Genomic DNA, 20,242 nt, shown 5'->3' on the forward strand with positions numbered 1-20,242 from the left:
CATATAATCAAACATTGCAGTCAATGTGTTTCATATTGACAACATTCTCATACACAGGTAATTAACGCTCAAGCCCCCCTCATAGAATTTATGTCTTTGGAGGCACAGGATGTTTACTTATTAGGAGATCAAATATCAAGTTATGTCAGCAATTTGGTTGGTTCAGTGAGCGCAAGCATGTCTAATCTGGGATAATGACAACGCTTTCCAGTTATCAATTATAACCGATGCTAATGGCACATAATTTACTATGCATGATAACCAGTCACATTCCAATGAAGGTAAGAATCAGTTTACTTATGGAGTGTGAGTGAGTGAGTGAGCAAGCAAGTGAGTTGAGCTAAAGGTTCCAATGAAGGGTAAGAATCAGTTTACTTAAGGAGTGAGTGAGTGAGTGAGTGAGTGAGTGAGTGAGCAAGCAAGCGAGTTGGGCTAAAAGGTTGCATTGAGCAGTATTTCAGTAACATAACAGTGTCAAATTAATGTAAGAAGTAAGTCGAATGAGACACAATTCATCTTCTTGTTTTTCACAAGCACAGGAATGGTTTAAACAGACCTTGCATGATAATATGGATGGATCACCATGTATGATCCCTGTTCTTATGCAACAAATCCCAAATACAAGATGGTGAAACTCCATCTAGAATATGAAACTGATGTGTTGGGTTTAAGACTGCAGAGTCTCATTCTAGAAACAAATATTCTGATAGCATTGTCTTAATAATAAAAATAAATACAACACATGGGCAGCTTAACCAGCACTGCTACATTCATACTTCAGTAATAACTGATGGCCATCTTTGATTCTTCAAATGGTGACCTTGTCCTTAATCTGCCAGAAGTGTAGGCATGATCCTCCAAAGCTTTGACACTAGACAACCTGCAGATCTGGCACGCTTCTCTTGGCAAAGCAAGTGTTTTGGTACATGGACTTGTCCCCAGGATGGGTCCCTGACCTCGTGATAATGGTGAACATATATGTAGTGTTCCGCTACCAGCAGCATAGGAGGGGAAATGAGTTGGCAGCCTCACAAAAGAGGTGATTATATCGTAGATTGCGAAAACACACAACTGACATCGCACCATCAAGTGCCTCAGTAATCAGAAAATCGCATATTGGCATCCTAGCATAACATAGTGTTTCCGACATGACAAGCACACCAGCATCTGCAAGTCATTTTCCTGACCTCTGCGAGCCAAGCAAAATACATATCATACACTAGTACCTATACATCATACATGCTGGAGAGTACAAAAAGTACACCGTGTGATGCGTCTCCCATACATCATGGCAGTCTTTCATCTCTGAATTCATCAGCTTCTCCACACATGATAACTATGTGTTTTCAACCCATCCCAGGCTCGTTAGTACCCGGAGCTGTTACCCTGTCAGCAGGTTGCCTAGCAACAACATAATAGGCGTAACCATCATTTACTGGCAAGTTGCTAGACTGTATAAAAAAATGAAATTACTGACTTGACTTTATTGATTTTTGTACTGTTTTATGCTTGGCCTGATTCTAGTTGACAAACAATGTTTTAGTACTAGACAAACATGATAAAAAGTGAATTTTTACAAGCTCTGTTATTTTGAGCATCAAATACACACAGGTACACACCGTGCTACTCTTTAAACATTTGTTTGCAAATTATCTGCTGGTGTATCCATCCACATGGTTCTTACTGAAGTTTCAGATATTTTGTAGTAATTTAAATGTTTTGGTTGCCTGTAGCAACCACATCTTAAAAATATTACTGTTGATGACTATTTGGCCTGTTTGGGTTTTCATGCCAAGAATAACTGATATCTGTGTACGATGTATTCTATGTATTACCATGGCTCTCCTGATGGTCAAGTTATGAGAAGAATACATTTGAGCGTGGTCTGCCTCTGCCTAGACTTGGTATCAGCATTGCAATCCTGCACCATGACTGTTAATATGTATTTCATGAAACCAAAACAAATCAAGATCAAATAAGTCTAACCAGATCTATTCCACATGAAACCAGCATTGAGGAACATTTTGTTTTGAAGGAGAAATGTATTGTGCAATAAAATATTTCATGCACTGTAGGTTAGTCTAGCCGCATTGTAACAGAATTTTTTGTTTGTGTGTTGTTAAACGCCACTGTTCTTGACCACCCAATCCATTTAGTCGTCTTGTGACAAGCTTAGGTAGCTGGGGAGCTATTCTAACTCTGAATTCACACTAGGATGCAGTAGTACCAAGCCTGGTCTTCAATAAGCTATACCCATGCTGGAAATCAAACCCAGGTCTGCAGCATGCTGAGCAAACACTTGACCCACTGAACTACACATCGCGGAATTCCCCTGAAAACATGAACATTAAGTTCATTATTGATAACTAAACCCTGATACAGAGCAAAGTAGCTGAACAGATGTCATTATTCAAGTGATTCAAACTTCCAGTACTAACATCACCATCAGCTCCAGCTTACTCTGAGAAAAGCTTTGTCAATAAATCAGTGCTCCTTGCCGTCAGCAGAACTAGGTCTCATCAGAGGCAAATGATTGACAGTACTTAACACATATGCTGCAGCTACCAGATCTATATTTCTGGGTAGTCGTCTGCACAAAGTGGCTGACTCATTCACCACTGTCTTCGTCAACAACCGCATCCCAGGCAACTGTAGAAGTTCAAATTAACACTACCGAATTTAGCACAATTAACCTAAATTGAAATTGGTAGGTTTCTGGCCTGAAACAATTGGTAAATTCATCTTAAGATCATTGATCGGTCTCCACTCACTACAGCTTGTAACCTGATATGCCTCAATATTAACATACAAGTTGTAAAACATCTGATACAGTATCAACCATGTCAACCTCAAAAGGTTCTCCCTCCAGTGAAGAGATGACTTTAGCATGAACAATAAATAAAGTTACAACCCACGAACCGAAAAAACCTTGGTATAACACAATAAGCACATAAAGATGATAATCTTTATCAAATTATCAAAGAAAAACCTCTCAAAGAAAATACAAGTTATACGTGCGACTGTGAGAGGGATCTAATACAATCATGATAATGGTGGGAAGCTTCCAAAATGGCTGCTAAGAATCAAAGTGAGCTTCAGCAGGTGGCAAGAACTTCCAACAAAAGGGCCCATCTGACTGTTGGTGACACTAAGGGTTATGACAAAGAATCACTTGATGTTCCTGCTTAATTCTGGAACAATCACTGATTCATACAAGGACACTAGGGCTGGGACGGGTAACTTGGTTTGGTAGGGTACTGAGTAGGACTCGGGACTCGTGGTTAGTCATGTGATATATTGTTTAATGGCAAAAATTATCTAGAGAACTCTATGGTTACACTATCAGTGACTAATGTTTGCAATTCTCTGACTATGCATGCATTTTTACTGACTTTATATGTTTGAATAAACATAAACCTCAAGTCAACTTCAGTGTATGCATAACCAGAACGTTTTATATGTGTATCTAAATATATTTTGCAAGGGCTACGGTCAAAACTATTCCCAATCAGACATTTTGTACCTATCTCTAGACCTACAGTAGGTACCTGGGTAGGGTCGGGTAATAGGAGGGTTGGGTACCAGGGTAGTAAATTTGGACTCGTCCCCGCCCTAAAGAAAACATATCTATTCCTGTCCTCCTTATCCATATGTACTTCTTCGTCACCATGAAGGAATGTATCTATTAAAATACTTGCATCCACATCTGCAACAGATGGTGAACCACTAAAGATTTCTCTTGATTCCCATTGTACTGAGGTTCCAATTACCATACCGCCATCAATGTCAGCAGGACTGGCGACCAACACACTCGATCAGCGTGATTTATTACATGCCTTCACCTCGCCTATTTATTCAAATCAAACTATTCCATTGAGTCACGAAAAGTGTAAGCCATTTTGATTATTTCATGAAAAGATATACAATATTGTAAAACCTCATTAGATAGATTTCTTGGATCACTTACAATGATTATTAAAGTAACAGAAATCCAATCATACATAGATATACATATATATATATATCCCTCCAAAGTTCACAGACACAATGATCTATAATTAAGGGTGTAGTCAGTACTATATCAGTTCTCACTCGAGCCTTCAGTCTAAGACTATCAGTAATTTTCTCATGCGCTTTTCAGCTGTCTGCTGGTCCAAAACAATCCCTCCCACTCAAAAAGTTCACATGTTTTTGATCCACCTATTTGCCTGTTTCAATGTTATCATCCTGCCCTGGGAAAAAATAACATATTTCCTTTTCCTAAGAAATCAGCGCTGCACTTTATGAAAGGGATATTAGCTTTTTTCTCCACCTAAAACCTCTCACCACATATACAGCAACCTATGCACTTAGAAAATAGGACAATAACACTCATACTGTGAACTACATCCCGAACATGTAGAACAGACTTGTCAGTTCTATTTTCTCATCCAAAGGTTGTTTTTTCATTTCCATCTGCCCATCTGCAAAATGATGTGAATGCTCCAAATGAAACTAACTTTTTGGCGTGGGTTGATAAATACATTTTTTCTCTCTTTCTCTTAAACATTTCTGTATTTTACTTTTATTTTATAATTTTACATCATTTTGTAGTTCTACTGTGCCTAATATACATCATTGATATAAATTTGAAAAAACTGAAGGTCCATGTGGCTGGAATATTGCTGAGTGCAGCGTTAAACAACAGACAAACATGAATATAAAAGGTATAAAAAGCACTTATTGATACCGGTACATTCTGCTCTGAAAAGAAAATCGAAGTATACATTGCCATGAGTACAGGGATATAAGATACAAATATCTCTGTCTTTTTTATCATGTATGACAACAATGGATACTTTATAGTATTTAAAGCAGTAAAGTGTCAAAACTACATCATACAACATTGCCAGATTTCTCACACAATCTATTAAGTAAGGTGTACAAAGCTCCCTTCCTCACTATAATCATGTTGACAGCGTTAAGCAGCATGTAATTGTCCCATACATATAACTGACTGTATTCTTGGCAAGAGGCCTTACACGGAAACAAGACTGACCTATAAAAATCCTACAAAATTCCAAGAGTGATGTTAAACATTAAACCTGGAAGTGTTCACTGTATAACCTCACACAGAGGCTATGTTAATATACCATCAATGCTTCAAAACTGTCATCAATTAGGATGGAAAATGTGCTAAAATCAGCAGTCAACATAATCTTGTCACCATTTACACATCTGTTCTTTCAGAGATAAAAACGACATTATCCAAGCGTGATAATGTTATAAATTGCTCCTTAAACCGAACGAAACAACTGTAGCTCAACACAAGATGTCAATCTACAACAGTACCCGTCCTGACTGATGACAAAGGCTGTCTTATTGTCCCCTGATGACTAGTGTGTATGTGGGAGTCGTCTCTATCCACCATTATCGATCAATGATAGTGTTTATTTGCTGAATGATTATTACACACTGCCATGTTTACATAGACTTGCTGACACAGGAGCACCATCATGCTGTGTATGTTCACGCTTAATGTGGTAAATGACATTGCATGTGTGTTTGGTGAATATCAAGTAACAGTTTTTCTTCAAATTCGATTAAAATAATTTCCGAACATATTCTAAGAGGGTAACTTAGCAATCATTTGAAAAAAGTAGAATTTTGCTTAAACAAAAATGTAGTCAAGCAAGAACCTGACACACAAATTAACATAACTATTGAAATGAAACAATTCTTGTTTTTCTGGATTATGCATACTGTATATATTTTGGTATGTGTTTTTAATAGCCATACGATGGTGGCCTGTAAATATTGAGTATGGGCCAGACAAACCAGTGATTAGACATTATGAGCAACGTCCCATGTTGCTTATGACTGCATTGGATGCTAGGGACCTCTTAAAACCGGGAGTCCCCTTTTAGGGTGTGACAATGTTGTGACAAGAAGAACCATTTTGTGATATGAGCATTATGAATCCTAACAAGGTTACATATATCATTGGCAACAAATTATCACAGTGGTTCACTTTCTGCAATTTGATTCCCAGTCAGATGAGTTTAACCCTTGTAGAACGGTAATGCCACTTGCATCGCCAGTCCAGACAGGAAGTTATCACTAAGGGGGCTCGGGCGGTGTGAAGAATCGATTATCACATCTGCTGTATTCCTTTCTAGAACCGAAATGACACACAGCTCTGCGCATGCTGCATACCTGATTCCACTTCCCTAACAACAGAAATAAGCATGTACGGTTTCAAAAACAAACCATCCCATATCTCTTTCCCTACAGGTTAAACAATGTGTAATTAAAAAAAATTCAGAGGAGAATTTGTATTCATTTTAACAGCTTTTACATGTTCTTGGCAACAGGTAAAAATGTTGTTTGCTATAGCTGGGTTTCAGGAAAACAGTACATACTTGCCAAGGCCAAACAAGGAAGTTGATGCTGTAGACTAACCTCATTTATTATTTATGTCTGAAAATTAATTAAAAACAGTTGTGTCTTCCATGTTTCTTTTTTAAACATTTATTTCCATTCTTACTTCATATTTATCTCATCTTTGCATAGTTTTATGGTCCTGTTAAGCTTCAACGAAATATTGGTTATATAGGCCTAGAAATCAACAACTCTGAGGAGGTAACGATTAAAATACACCTCAACTCTCAGGTGTACAATAACATTACATGTTTGCATCCACCATGAATCAAAGGAAAATCTCAGGTGAAAAATGACAACAGTTTTGAAGTAGGTAGAGGATGGAGATATGATTCACTACAGGTGTTGTTGTTTTACAGTGCAGGGGCAGAACAGCCTGCTAGTGGACGTAGGCTACCCTTCTTTCAGCATGTAAGCTCTGTTCATTTTATATATGGATGTTGACCAATAGCCAACATTTCTGTCTCAAAGAACCCCCTGTCTGGCCCAGCACTGGCCCAGCATTGGCCCAGCTCTGACCCACACAATCCAGTAAGATGACTTAACCATAATGATTAATTTGCCTTGAGTGCAACACTTAACATACCAATTACCAACTACAAGGAAAGATCTGACAATTGCATATTTGATAGTAATTCAATAAATTACCACAATTGAAGGCTGTATACAACTGCATTACCATGGCAACTAAATGATTTATTAAGAAATATGACCTAGGCCTACATTCAGTAGGAAGCTATGCAAGCAAAATGGACATTGCTATTGATGATTTGCTAAATGTAATAGGCTGTCTTTTCAACATAAAGCCAATTGACAGGGATCGAAGTTTATGGGAGATTGTGTCTGGTATAAGCACTGACATACTGGCATCTTTGTTATGCTTTTAGTAAGTTTATCATGTTATTTTGAAATTAAATCCTTAAAAAATAGATCTGATGTTTCATGTGAATATCCATTAGCAAAGTCATCAGCTGGCAATAGCATTATTTGATTCCAGTTTCCCCATGGTCCAGGCTGGTACCATTCAGAAGTAAATTCTACTGAAACTGTCCCTCTTAGTATTAAGTCGCTGCTATATGGATGAAACCAAGCCTATGCAGCGTCCAATCTTAACTCACTCCAATAACGAGGTAACAGCTCAACTAGCTATAGCTCAGTACTGTAGTTTGTTACAAGCCAACAACCCACGTTCAATTATACATTAATTGCTGCTGGTGATTTAGCATATTAATGCATAGGTCATGAGTCATAAAACCGATCAATGATTCAAACAATGTGCAGATCTTGCACGGCCACAAACAAAACATTATCGGCTGATTTAACAACCACACAAAGTCCTCAACATACATAAAACCAATTTGTAGAGAAATAATGATGACATCTGATGGTGTTATCGTGAAGAAAAGTCCACTAAATTCTGTAGTAATTGGTGGTAACAAAACTCTGGTTTAGTCTGTATAGGTAATTGCCCAGACTATTGCATTTAGCTCCAATTTGGCCGGAGTGATGGCATTCATCAAGCTGTGGCTGTAGCAGCTTGTCTGATTGTGTGATGGGTGTGAAGTCGGCAGTGGTTAACGTGCACTGCTACATGCTGGGTAGTTAGTTATACCATTGATACATATCACAGATGTACACAGTACTGCAACTTGAAGATTGTGCAGGAACTGCCAGCAGTAGAATGTCAGGATGTATTGAAAGTTGCAACAGATGTCTTGTGTAAGACGTTAGCATCCAAGTAAATACATCATTGAATAAGATTCATTGCCAGATCTGCAGATGGAGTCTGGACTTTCCATTCTCCGCCCTTTCGAAAATTACATATGCATCTGTCAATGGACTTTCCATATAAAAATGATAATTTAGGTGGTTAAAAGCTGGAATCATTGGTGGAACCAAGCCAAGTGCTGGCCTGGGTAATGAGCTGCAGCAACATCCACTGCGTGAGTGAGGGAAGAATGTTTATGCCTCCCACGCAATATTTCAGTCAATCACAGTGAACAAGTGTCAGTCACTTTGCATGACAAGCCCACTGGATGTCATCAAAACACACTCCAGCCTGACCACTCGTACATAAATCAGGAAACTATTTTGTCCCCAGGAGACGTGTACTGATAGAAGTAGGCTTGCATAAGTCTCTAAGACTATAATTATTAGTTTAAATCATAATTTCTAGATAAAACAAATAATACGAACATGTTATCCCAATAAGAAACTAGCGTCCTTAGACCGTACTGTCGCTTATCTAGACTTGCCTAATATGAAGATACTTTACATCCATGGACTTATCTTTCAGTACAGCCTTGGAACAAGGCTATGATAGAAGGACCACTACTAATTAGTCCCCGAGCAAGATGACCGACTGGACATCACAACTTCAACTGCACTGATCGATATACCGGTCACTTAAAGATAATACGCAGTCAAAGCAGAGGAGGTCGAGAGGGATTAGCAGGGGTTTTATTGATACCATACTGTGAGAACTAGAAGTAGAAAAACATTTATAAAGATATTTTTCCTATAACAAAACAGTTGAAAACACCACTAGTGAACTCTTCATTTTTAATCATTGTTTGCCTTCATTAAAATACATAGTCAATACATTTATCTTAATTAACAGACCAATGCATATACACCTTTCAATCAAATGTTCTTCCCTTCTATCATTAAAGAGATTTAAAATTTCAAGGGAATCACATTAAGTGTTGAATGCATGAATGCTTGAACGAAAGCACTGAGTTATCCGACACTTGACAAACTGAGTTAAGTGACTGAGTAAAAATATTATATCGCAATGGCAAAACACTTCAACCGGCCTGAATATGTGATGTTTCAAAACAGACATATTTTTCCAAGTTCTTCACACTCAAATTCAACAAGTACCACCCAAAAAACGGCAAACAAATACCAACTCGAATCTCTCTGCCTCATGAGGAGCCTGAATGTGCTACATATTGATCTCCTTCCAATGCCCCGTGAGCGGTCAAATGAGGCGTTGGTCATCCCCCATAAAGCTAACATAATAACCCCCCCTCCGTGGAGTCCTAGTTCCTGAGTCTGCCTCCCCTGAACTCTATAGATTCCTCGGATGCACTATTGTAGAGGCAACAACCCTTCCACTATTGAGCAGCTGTTTTCATCACCAGATGTATTTTCAGAATGCGCTGGAAAAAACATTCTACACTGGCCTGGCTTTGATCAGTGACTAAATCGATCTGCATTCTGAATATGCGAACATACAAGTCTGTTTTATCAATACATTATAGGAAGCGAATATTCATGCTCCAGATGAAATATTCAGTCAAAGACTTCCTTCTCATGAAACATTTTCCTTCAAATCTCTGCTGCAAAGAAGCAATAACTTCCCTATGCCCATACATTAATAATCCTGTTTTGTAATTACATAGACACAAAAAATAATGTCCTGTTCTGTAGGTTAATAATTGAAATTGTGGTCTAGTGAATACTACTCCTCCCACAGATAGTAAATAACTTATAGGGGGGGATTCAAAAATTTGGTATTACGTTATATAAGAAAACTTTCAGTAACTTCAAACAAATGTTAATCTCAATAATTCAGGAGGAAACCATGCACTCTGGAGGCAGCCATCTTGGTTCTCCATGGTCATTGGCTGGCCAAAGTAGTATCAAAGAGATGAGATTGAATAGATTGGTGTAGATTGATCCGCCACTAGCACATACAAAGTAGCCAGTGGTTCCATCCACACCGTCCATCGCAACGGGAGGCCTATTCATAAACTGGAATGGCTTGCATGGAACATGAAGTGCAGTATTGGTTGTGGGTCTTATTCATGGTGAAGTCATTGTAGCTTATCAATCAATGAGTCTGCTGCACATGACATAGCAGTGTATTGAACAAGCAGAGAGGAAGTAACCACTGGGCAATTTGTTTCCCGTCGCTAACGCTCGTTTCATTCACAGTCGAGTTGTTGAATGTCTTCTAACAGGAACATGGTTGATGGCTACAGCAACTTCAACATGCTTAACCAACCCACTAGTAGAACTATTAAACTTACTGCCTTGATGTTCACTGCTAGATAGGAACCACCACAAATAACTTTGGGCACCTGTCATAATTAAATAGTTTACAAAAAAAAAGAATTAAAAAAATTCATGTTATTAAATATCAATCATGTCAAACACAAAAAGATTTGTTCTACAATTCCACAATTCTCCCTGTCTTCAAGACAACATTATCGTTATCACCATGGAAACTGTTGACAACATTTATCCTAATTGCCATAGTAACTACTGCCAAAACAACATCAGTGTATTCCCTAAATTCCTAACCAATGATAGAAGCAGACTCCACCTCAGTGAGTTATGCTTGACTCAGCGATACTGATAATTGGTGAAAGGCTGATTCTGCCGCCTACATATTTGTTATGGAACGATGTGTCATGACACATTGGTGTACACAGCATAGGAATTGCAAGGTGGTGCTTAACATCAACTGCATCTTCACATCATCGATATTTTTGCTTGTATACAAAATACTGACAAAAGCGATTAAATATTGACTACATTGTCATTATTTCTGTTCTTGTTTCTCAAGTATTAATCAAGATCCTCATATAACACAAAATGTAGAAATGAACCAAGAAAATAATTATCTGAAAATATTTTTGAAAGGCCAAACTGTAACATTATTCACTGCAGGCTTTAAAATATGTAGTTGATACACAAATGAAAACAACTCAGAGCTTCTATCAAACTGTCAAACAAAAACATGAGGTCTTCTTCCTCTGCTACAAATAGCCAGGGTCTTGTTCTGTAAGGCTATATTTAGCATCAGCCTGCGCCTAAGCAATCAATATGTTGAGTACAGAGTACAGCTTGAGACTGGGCGGCCCAAGCCCAGTGGAGTCCCAATCGGGGTTGACCAGAAGGAAGAGTGATAGCTGGAGCTTGCCATTACTTCAAACCATAATGCCAATCTTATTAGTGATATTTATACAAGCACATGGAAATATGACTGCACGCTTGTGGTATTTTTGTTGGCTAAAAATGTAAATGGAATCTTAGTATTTACATTATAAAATGTGTAAATATTTATCAATGCAGGTTCTTAATTAGAAATAGTTTGCATGTTAGGTTGCAGGTCGTCAAAAAGAACTTTGGCTGCAAACAGAGTCCTACGTGACCGCTGACGGCTTTACAAGGTGTTATGAAATGTCATATACCAGGTGTTATATAATGTATTAAACTCATGTTTACTGTGAAACATATCATGTATTGGACTGAACTGCAAGTCATGACTTATACCATGTTATACTAAGAGAACTGCAAAATATGTATTGTGTGTTATACTCATTATACCATAGTCTACTTGAAAATATGCATACTTCAACAAATAATAGAAAAGCTGTGTTTGCACAGACATTTATGTGTGCCATGTATGCAAGAGAGTCAACAGGTTGAACCTGTTGAAATATGCCTCCACAAAAATAACAAAACATTTATATTTATCTTCTATGTTTACCCAAAGAGCATTTATGTGAGCCGTGACTTCATGAAGTCATATCATCATAGAATCGAAATCTGTCCCGACCCGTTCCAGTCTCCAGCAAACACCTCCACCTGTGTGTACATCACCCTATTTCAGTTAAAGAAGATCCAAAATGTGTGCATCACAGAAATGTCACTATCTGAGACCCAAATATTGAAACTTGAAAAGTTCTCTCAGTAGTGTTTATAACATACATTGACTGATTCACATATGGATTCATGTTACTGAATCACTCTGTATGATCAAACATGATGTGTTTTTGGTTTTTTTGACACCTCACTCAGAAATCTTCCAGCTTTATGTTGGCGGTGTGTAAATAATCGAGTCTGGACCAGACAATCCAATCATTGACATCATGAGCATCAATTCACGCAACTGAGATACGCTGACATGCATCAACAAAGTCATCAAGCCTGACCATCCGATCCCGTTAGTCGCCTCTTACGACAAGCAAAGTTGCCTTTTACGGCAATCATGGGTTGCTGAAGACCTTTTCTACCCCGGATCTCCCTGGGTCAGACACTCATAGGTTGCTGGGGACCAAATGTACCCTGGCATGGCCTAGGCTGTCACAGAGGTACACAGGCCTTGCTGATTATCTTCATCATTATACAAGGAAACCTCACCCTAACCTAGGTCAGTTGACACATGAATGGCCTGTCTGTGTATCATATCTGGGAGAACTACCATAAATAGTTGTCAATTTCATCAACATGATCAAGATGGAACACAATTTTCTTGATATGGAAGTCCAATATAGGAGTGTGGCAATCCCTTTTTTGTCCATCATGTAATGTGACCCAAGCCTTGGGTCCACCACAGGACTGTTACAGTGAATCATGTTGGGACAACTTCCACGTGGTTGCAGGAACACCGTAATCGTATACTCAATCAACCAGTCTCATGAGTCAGTTACTTCCACAAGTCAGAGGTATCTTGACACATCTCCGGTGTTAATCATATTGAATCACGTTTCAGCTCACGCCTTCATTACATAAGTCATATACCACCATTATCTAATTCTGTGATGACTTCCTGCTCCTCCCATACACTTTCACTGCACTCAAAACACCCCTTGACATCCATGAATGAGGGAGTGAGTGAGTGCGACAATCTGTGATATCAGTGAGTGAGTGCGACAATCTGTGATATCAGTGAGTGCGACAATCTGTGGCATCAGTGAGTGAGACAATCTGTGATATCAGTGAGTGAGACAATCTGTGATATCAGTGAGTGAGACAATCTGTGATATCAGTGAGTGAGACAATCTGTGATATCAGTGAGTGAGACAATCTGCGAAATCACAGAGCAAGTGAGTGAATACAGTAGAACAAAGACAGTTTGCAACAATGTAATTATTGACATATGGTAGCATGTGCAGAATAATCCACACTGTAACGCCGCAACCATCAGCAGTGCCCAATAAGCATGATCAGCGTTACCTATGAATACCGCACATCACATAAACCAGCACACAAACATATACATCGCTGAAAAATAACTCAAATAGATCCACAGGAATCACTTATCAGTGGTTGATCAGACTTTGCAGAATATAATTAATCTTGTCAGGTGAAGCAGACACCATCCAAGATAATTCAGACTCCATGATTTCAGAGTTTCTGTATCAAGCATAACCAGATGGGGAGGAACAAAAACACTTTGTGCTTATGGTTTTTAACCAGTCAAGACTGGAGACTGTGTCTCCATGCCATAGGTCCATGTAGACGACAGACAGAGCAGCCTAGACTGGAGACATCTAGCCATGACAATCTTCCCATTTGGACTCGAGGTTAGGAGCAGCCAGAAGGCCACGAGAGGTTACATAACTGGATTCGGTGGTCAGACTCTGTGACTTGGTTGGCTGCATGTAGTTGTACCTATTGTATCCCAGTGAGGGATGCTCATAGTCTGTCTCGCAGCAACTGAACCATGTTATTTTCCCTTCTGCCCAGCCCCTACTGTAATGCTAAAGCCCTAAATAAGCAAGTCTAGATTTTTCAGGTTCAGGTCTCCCATCTAACAAGGCCTCCTTTTCAATTTAAATGGAGTTGTTTGTTTCTGTCAAAAATATATTTTCAGAGACTAAGCATAGTCTAGAGTGCTCAGTTTAACCACAAGTTTGCCTGGTGCTGACTGCACTACTTGCAGGCCTAGTGATCATGGTGATGTAGATGGGATATTGCAGACTGTAGGAAAACAACAAACAGCACAAGTACAAAGAGGTGGATATGTTTCCTACACACAAACAAGACGGCCAGCTAGAACACATGTCGGAGACTATTGAAACCCTAGGAAAGTTACAAAGCCACCAGTCTGAAAAGAGCTGTGGGCTGGTTGAAGTTACTGGATATGCTCCTGTACATAGCTGTTACAAGTGGAAAGTCACAAGCTGTGTGTATTGTGTGTGTATTGTGTGTGTATTGTGTGTGTATGCATCTGTGTCAACTGTAGCATAAACCATGTAGACGTGCCTGCAATACCTGAAGTATGTCTGACACATATAGTCACTCTCCTGTTGAGTGACGACACCAGGTTAGGTTTCCAGGATTATCATTCTCAAAGCTTTACTCATTACAAATTGCAAAATTTACTTCCTGCATAAAGAAAATTAAACTCTATGCAAACAACCACAAACACTGAGCCAGCAGGGAAGAGGAAATTACAGTCAGAAATTCTTCAAATATCCCCCCCCCCCCCACCCCCTCCCCAAAAAGTAGGGATGTCTCCCATTCTATGACTTGAGCTTGACTCATCATATTAAACCTGTAGTACCAATGAAGGCCGGTGTAACATATAGATTTTAGTATTCTTTCAATGCAACATTTCGCTACAGATGGTAGTACATTTATCAAGCAAAGTTCTTACAATGTGACATTTCGCTACCGATGACAGTACCCTTTGTTAAACAAGCACTTGCTTGATAGGAACTAGCATCTAAAACCTAAAGAAGTTGAAATCCATAGGTTGATTTCAGAAACAATTCACAAGGATGCAAAAAAAACGTCCATAACAAACAGTTTATGCCACTTATCAATAAAGTTTCATGTCTTTGTAATACCAACTTCTATATATCAGTCAAACTACCTATTATATTCATTGTCAAATATGCAATTACACCTAACCACCATACTTACCCGAATTAGCCATGCATGTTGCATATAACACTGGCTCAATTAGTCAGATTCACACTGATGTTCACACCCTCAATCATACCCTGAACATCAAAGGTTAAAGGTAATCAATTCATTAACACTTAGACCCCTACACACTAAGTTTCAATATCAATCAGCTTGGCCATACACCTGTCGTGACATGCAATAAAGTCCATCCACTGACTGCCTAGCTTGCCCCCAGGGACAGGTTGGTCAGGCAGTTGATTTGTCTCAATGGCCATACACAGTTATCCATATACAGTCAATATTGAGTTAATTATTACACTCAGACAGAGTATTGAAATATAAAATCAATATATAGAATTTCAATGTTTGTTACCATCTTGTAAAAAACCTGTACAAACGCCAGTGAGATAGTCCATACTTTGCCAAAACGGTCCTTACTTCTGTAACTGGCTGTCCTGCACTAGAATACCTGACCATGTCAGCTTTAATTATTTAAGCCTAATATGTCTGAAACCGAATACAACATATAATGGATTTTTCCGCATCAATTCATCTCGAAATGCCATAAACATGGCAAAAACATTTCCCTTGCAGCCATAGTCTTAGATTACAATAGAAATGCTGAAGCTTAATCTGACCAGTCCGCAAAGGTCTTGTTTTCCCACTGGGCACATTTAGCTCACAGATGAATCTCTCAGACGAAGAGTAGAATTAAACAAACACATCGGTAGATCATAATGTAATTGAATGGGACTGATTTAATAGGAAAATAGAAAGTATGGTATGTCACTAATCAACAAAAAGATTAAAAATACTTCCCTAATAACTCCTTAATACTGGGGTAATATTACTCCTGTCACACACACGACAAAATGTTCTTCTCCACATTTTAGTCTTCCCATTCAGTGCACGTAAAGCTCATTGTAGCGTTACATCAATACATTCCCATGATGGCGATGAGCCTGCTGATATTAATTCCATATCAACCCTGAGGCCGAGCATCATGTCAGGTGGGTATTGACCATATCCCTGTGAGTCAATGATCAAGGACTTAGTGAAGTAGTACTCTCAATACCTCCACAAGGGCGATAACGCCAATACTGCATGGTGTCAATGGTTCATGAGCCAACTTCTTACGCCAGGGAAAACTATCAAGTGCAGAACTGGAGATTGCAACAGCACAAGCTCAGATGCTTATCTGTAAGGCCAAAATTGAAGCTTTCATATATCTGACTACAATACAAAAACGTCTATAACTTTCTTCCTGCTCACCAAAATAATCTATTTGAATATTTCTATTCCAGAGCTGGCTTAAAACATGAAACTTGTCTTATAGTCCAAATGAACAAAATTAGGGAACTCCCGCTCACATTCCTTGAAGGATAAAAATGGGCTTCACAAAGAGTACCCAAGGGGAGAATAGAACTCAGACTGTGTGAGGTACACACACCTTACCCACTGGACTACCTCATTACTATGGAACGCTTTGATTATAAAAGCCAGCTGCAGCAATTACAGATTTGCGTATATAGGTTCGTCTCAATCCCCACAATCAGCAATTTGGAACCAGTTAATCATGAAATACCACATCTCTGCCGTGTCCAACAGGTACATACGTTTGCCCCTCCTGTTGTGAGGGACATACCCTGGCTGATGAAAAGCAAACACCCCCTCATCATTAACAAATTCAGGGCAAGTGTGTCCTCTGGAAGCTGCACCCACACAGAGTCTCCAGTCAAGAAAGGATCTCAGGGAACTGATGGTCTGGAAGCTACAGAAGCATCACACTACTCCGTGCATGGCAAGATGTTTGTATTGCTGTCAGCAACATTCCTGCTACATCACAGCAGCCTTTGAAAGTTCAAGTGCAACCAGGCAACTAGTGAATGACTGCATGAACACCGACTCACTCAATCGGAGCATGCTGACCCACAAAAAGCCCCATTACACATGGAGACCATTGTTTCTCATAAATAAGGTCTCACAACTAGCAAGGGTTGAACCTATTGTGCCCTGAATCCTGTGTCCATTGTCAGCAATACAACAGCTTTACCAGGACAGCACAAAGTTAGTGAGCGAATTGCGGCGCCTTAGACAACTGGGCCACCCGTGCCCACCAGCACAAAGTGTATTGAACCTGGACCAGACAAACCTATGGTCAATAGTTTGAGCAACATACTGTTGGGATATGACTACACACAGGGCAGGTCAAACCTAGTTGGTCTTCTCCGGTTACCCACCCATGCATGATTTGTACAATTCATGATAAATAAGCAAGACCACCCAACTCTATCTGAGTTGGCTCCTACCTAAACACAAGGTACCTATTCTGCCCAGAATGCCGCGGGAGGAACTCAGGTTGTGAAAACATTGGAGTCTGTCCTGACCATAACAGTTTTGTTTCTAAGTCTTGAATGGCTTCAGGTGGCTCTCACATACCACACTAAAATAAACCATGTGGGGAGCAGAGGGGCTGGTCAAAGACAACACACACATTACCCGAGTAAACACCACTAAAGTAGTGAAAACACAGACAGAGTCCAATTTATCCTGGCCAGACTGAACATAGGTGAAACAGTACAAACGCCTGATATTACTTCTTTGAATCGAACAAGTGAGGAGCCGTGGAGCCTTTTTGTCCTGGACATAGACAATGTGAAAACATCTTTGTCCATCATCATCGGGTAGGTGAGAATAGATTCAGGTTGTCGGCCAGGAAAGTCGGGGCAAACAAACGAATATGACAGGTTCATAAGAAGGGTTTGGAGAAATATCCTGAAATTTGGCTGAATGTCAAGAAAAACTTGTGAAATAAGTTTGAAACAAATGTTGCATCAACCCCCATTACATCACTGAAGTTCAGACCCTGTCAATACAGTCACCTAGCCCTCCGGATGGTTACTCATGAGAACGAGATGCGACACCAGTACACAACGCAACACCCGCACATTATAGTGTAACACCCATATACAACATGACATTTGTACATGGAGTGACACCTGGAAACACTGCGACATGATTAAGTACATCGTATCCATGATACGCTAATCCAGAAAATTGTGAATCCTGACAACTTGTACCCATTAACAACACTGTCATATTAACGGTTTTAATTGCTTATTCATGTAGGAGACTCTAAAAGAAAATTTACGGTATGCATGGACTACTTGCCAGTATCAGACCCATGATTACCTGGGAATGATCTCATTATTACAACTATCACAGGGCTGAGTTCATGGTAGGGTACTTAGAAGAGCCTCTTGCTAACATTGCAAAAAGCAGGCACTGTTGGAAGGTTTTCAATGCCCCTAAGCGCAGGTGTGTCTCAGAAAACAGCAATGATAACCACGCTAACAGAATTTATGCAGGAAAGAGGAAGCAGGACAGGTCCTGTTATTATTTGATGAGTCGTATTATTACTCCCCTTCCTGGACACATCGCTTTGAACTCCATCAGATATAGACAATGACCTTGCCCAGATTCAAGATAGCACAATGAACCAACTTTATGGCTAACAAATCCAAAGGTTATGTTTGTTTCCAGCAGAACAGAAGGTCAAAAGAACACGTGTCATAGATCTTGTGATATAATGTGTACGGGCAATACGTCTATTCTTGTTTCACGCAGCCCCAGAGCAAATCTTTGGTCCAACATTCAGTCAGCATAAAACAAAGGAAGGGTGCAAATAGTCACGTCATCCACCAATTTTGCCAGGATCTTTAATTGTTAATAGCAGCCAATGTTTTGATTCTTGTACAGACCAAACATCCCACTTGACATTTCAAGTAGACTGTAGTGTTAATTTATGGACTTGTATTGGCAAGCTTACTCTACAATGATATACCGATAGAACTTGACCTGTACTCCAGACTAGCGGCTCCAGTTGTACAGTTATCCCACTACACAGTATTGTCATGTTTGAAGGAATCAATAATTGTTCTTCATCACTGATTAGCTATCTGAGTTGCAGCCCTTAGCTGTCCCAGGATCTATTGCCGTCTCCCATTCCTGCCAGATTCCCATTAGTCAGCAGTAAGTTCAGCATGTGGGTTTAACCAGAGTGGCAAATACCTACCACATGCATCACTTTGGGCTTTCCTCCCACATAATATGATGCATCTAACATGATGAAAGACTGTTTCAAGCAGTGCTCATGTGCACACTTTTAATTCAACACCTACGTAGTCACATATCAAGATTTTGATTCTGGAAAGACTTCAAATATGTTACTCAAAAGAAGTTAAGAACACCCAATTCTTCCATGCCATCATTGTTATGATAGAAAAACTATAATACTATGAAAGAATGAGGTGTCCATTTACATTGTTCGAGTAAAACATACATAATATCTCTTCAAGCATAATAAAATATATAAATCTTATTTTCATAAAATCAATTGATTGCAAAAGACAGTTTTGGGGCTAGTGTTACAACAGAAGGCAACCAGGATGTGAGTTGTTTCCCTTGATTTGTATCAAAGCAGAAATAACATGCTGTTGTCATAGTTATGCAGGATGTGCTACGTTTCACAGAGAATCCCGAACATATTTTCAACAATATGAAAGAAGATTTTACCTTCCTAAGTGTAATTTTTTCAAAAGTTTGTTGTCAAAACATAACAGACTAATCACAGGGAATGAAATGTCTGCCATAAGGAGGTACTGACACACCTTCATCCTCCATGTTTACAAATAATGAGGTTACAAGTGTAACTGGATCTACCCCTTGTGTATCTCCCTGGCCAGGGGTCAGACTTACAATAACCCCAACCACTCCAGACCCTGATTAATGCAGGGACACATGAAACAGGTAAAAGAGACCTTCACAAGACATTTCATACAAATCTCTTTGATCCCCAGGATGTCTTGTGAGTCTAATGACATCTGTCTTCTACCTCGCCTCATCCAGGGCCAGTGATGAGACACAGGGTCATAACTCATCACCAGTGATACTAGGGGCGGTTTTAACACTCTATGTCCAACAGCTGTGAAGAAGGTATTAATTTTGTCAAAACCACTCCAGAGTAAACAAAATCTAATGCAAGTATAATAAGAGTGAGTGAGTGGGTTTAATGCTGGTTTGAACACTATTCCTGGTTTATATCACGGCGTGTGGGAGGATAGCCCAAAGTGACTCAGGTCTTAGATGTTTACCACTTTACTGAAACCTA

General features: G+C 39.3%; 1 protein-coding gene across 11 annotated transcripts in view; it reads right to left on the bottom strand.

Moving 5' to 3' along the window:
* The window catches only part of LOC139479172 (FERM domain-containing protein 5-like), a 94,782-nt gene that overhangs the window by 59,627 nt on the left and 14,913 nt on the right, over positions 1-20,242 (bottom strand). The window lies entirely within an intron of this gene.

Source organism: Haliotis cracherodii, unplaced genomic scaffold (assembly GCF_022045235.1).
Source record: "Haliotis cracherodii isolate W230 unplaced genomic scaffold, xgHalCrac1.p SCAF_1, whole genome shotgun sequence".
Lineage (NCBI taxonomy): Eukaryota > Metazoa > Mollusca > Gastropoda > Lepetellida > Haliotidae > Haliotis > Haliotis cracherodii.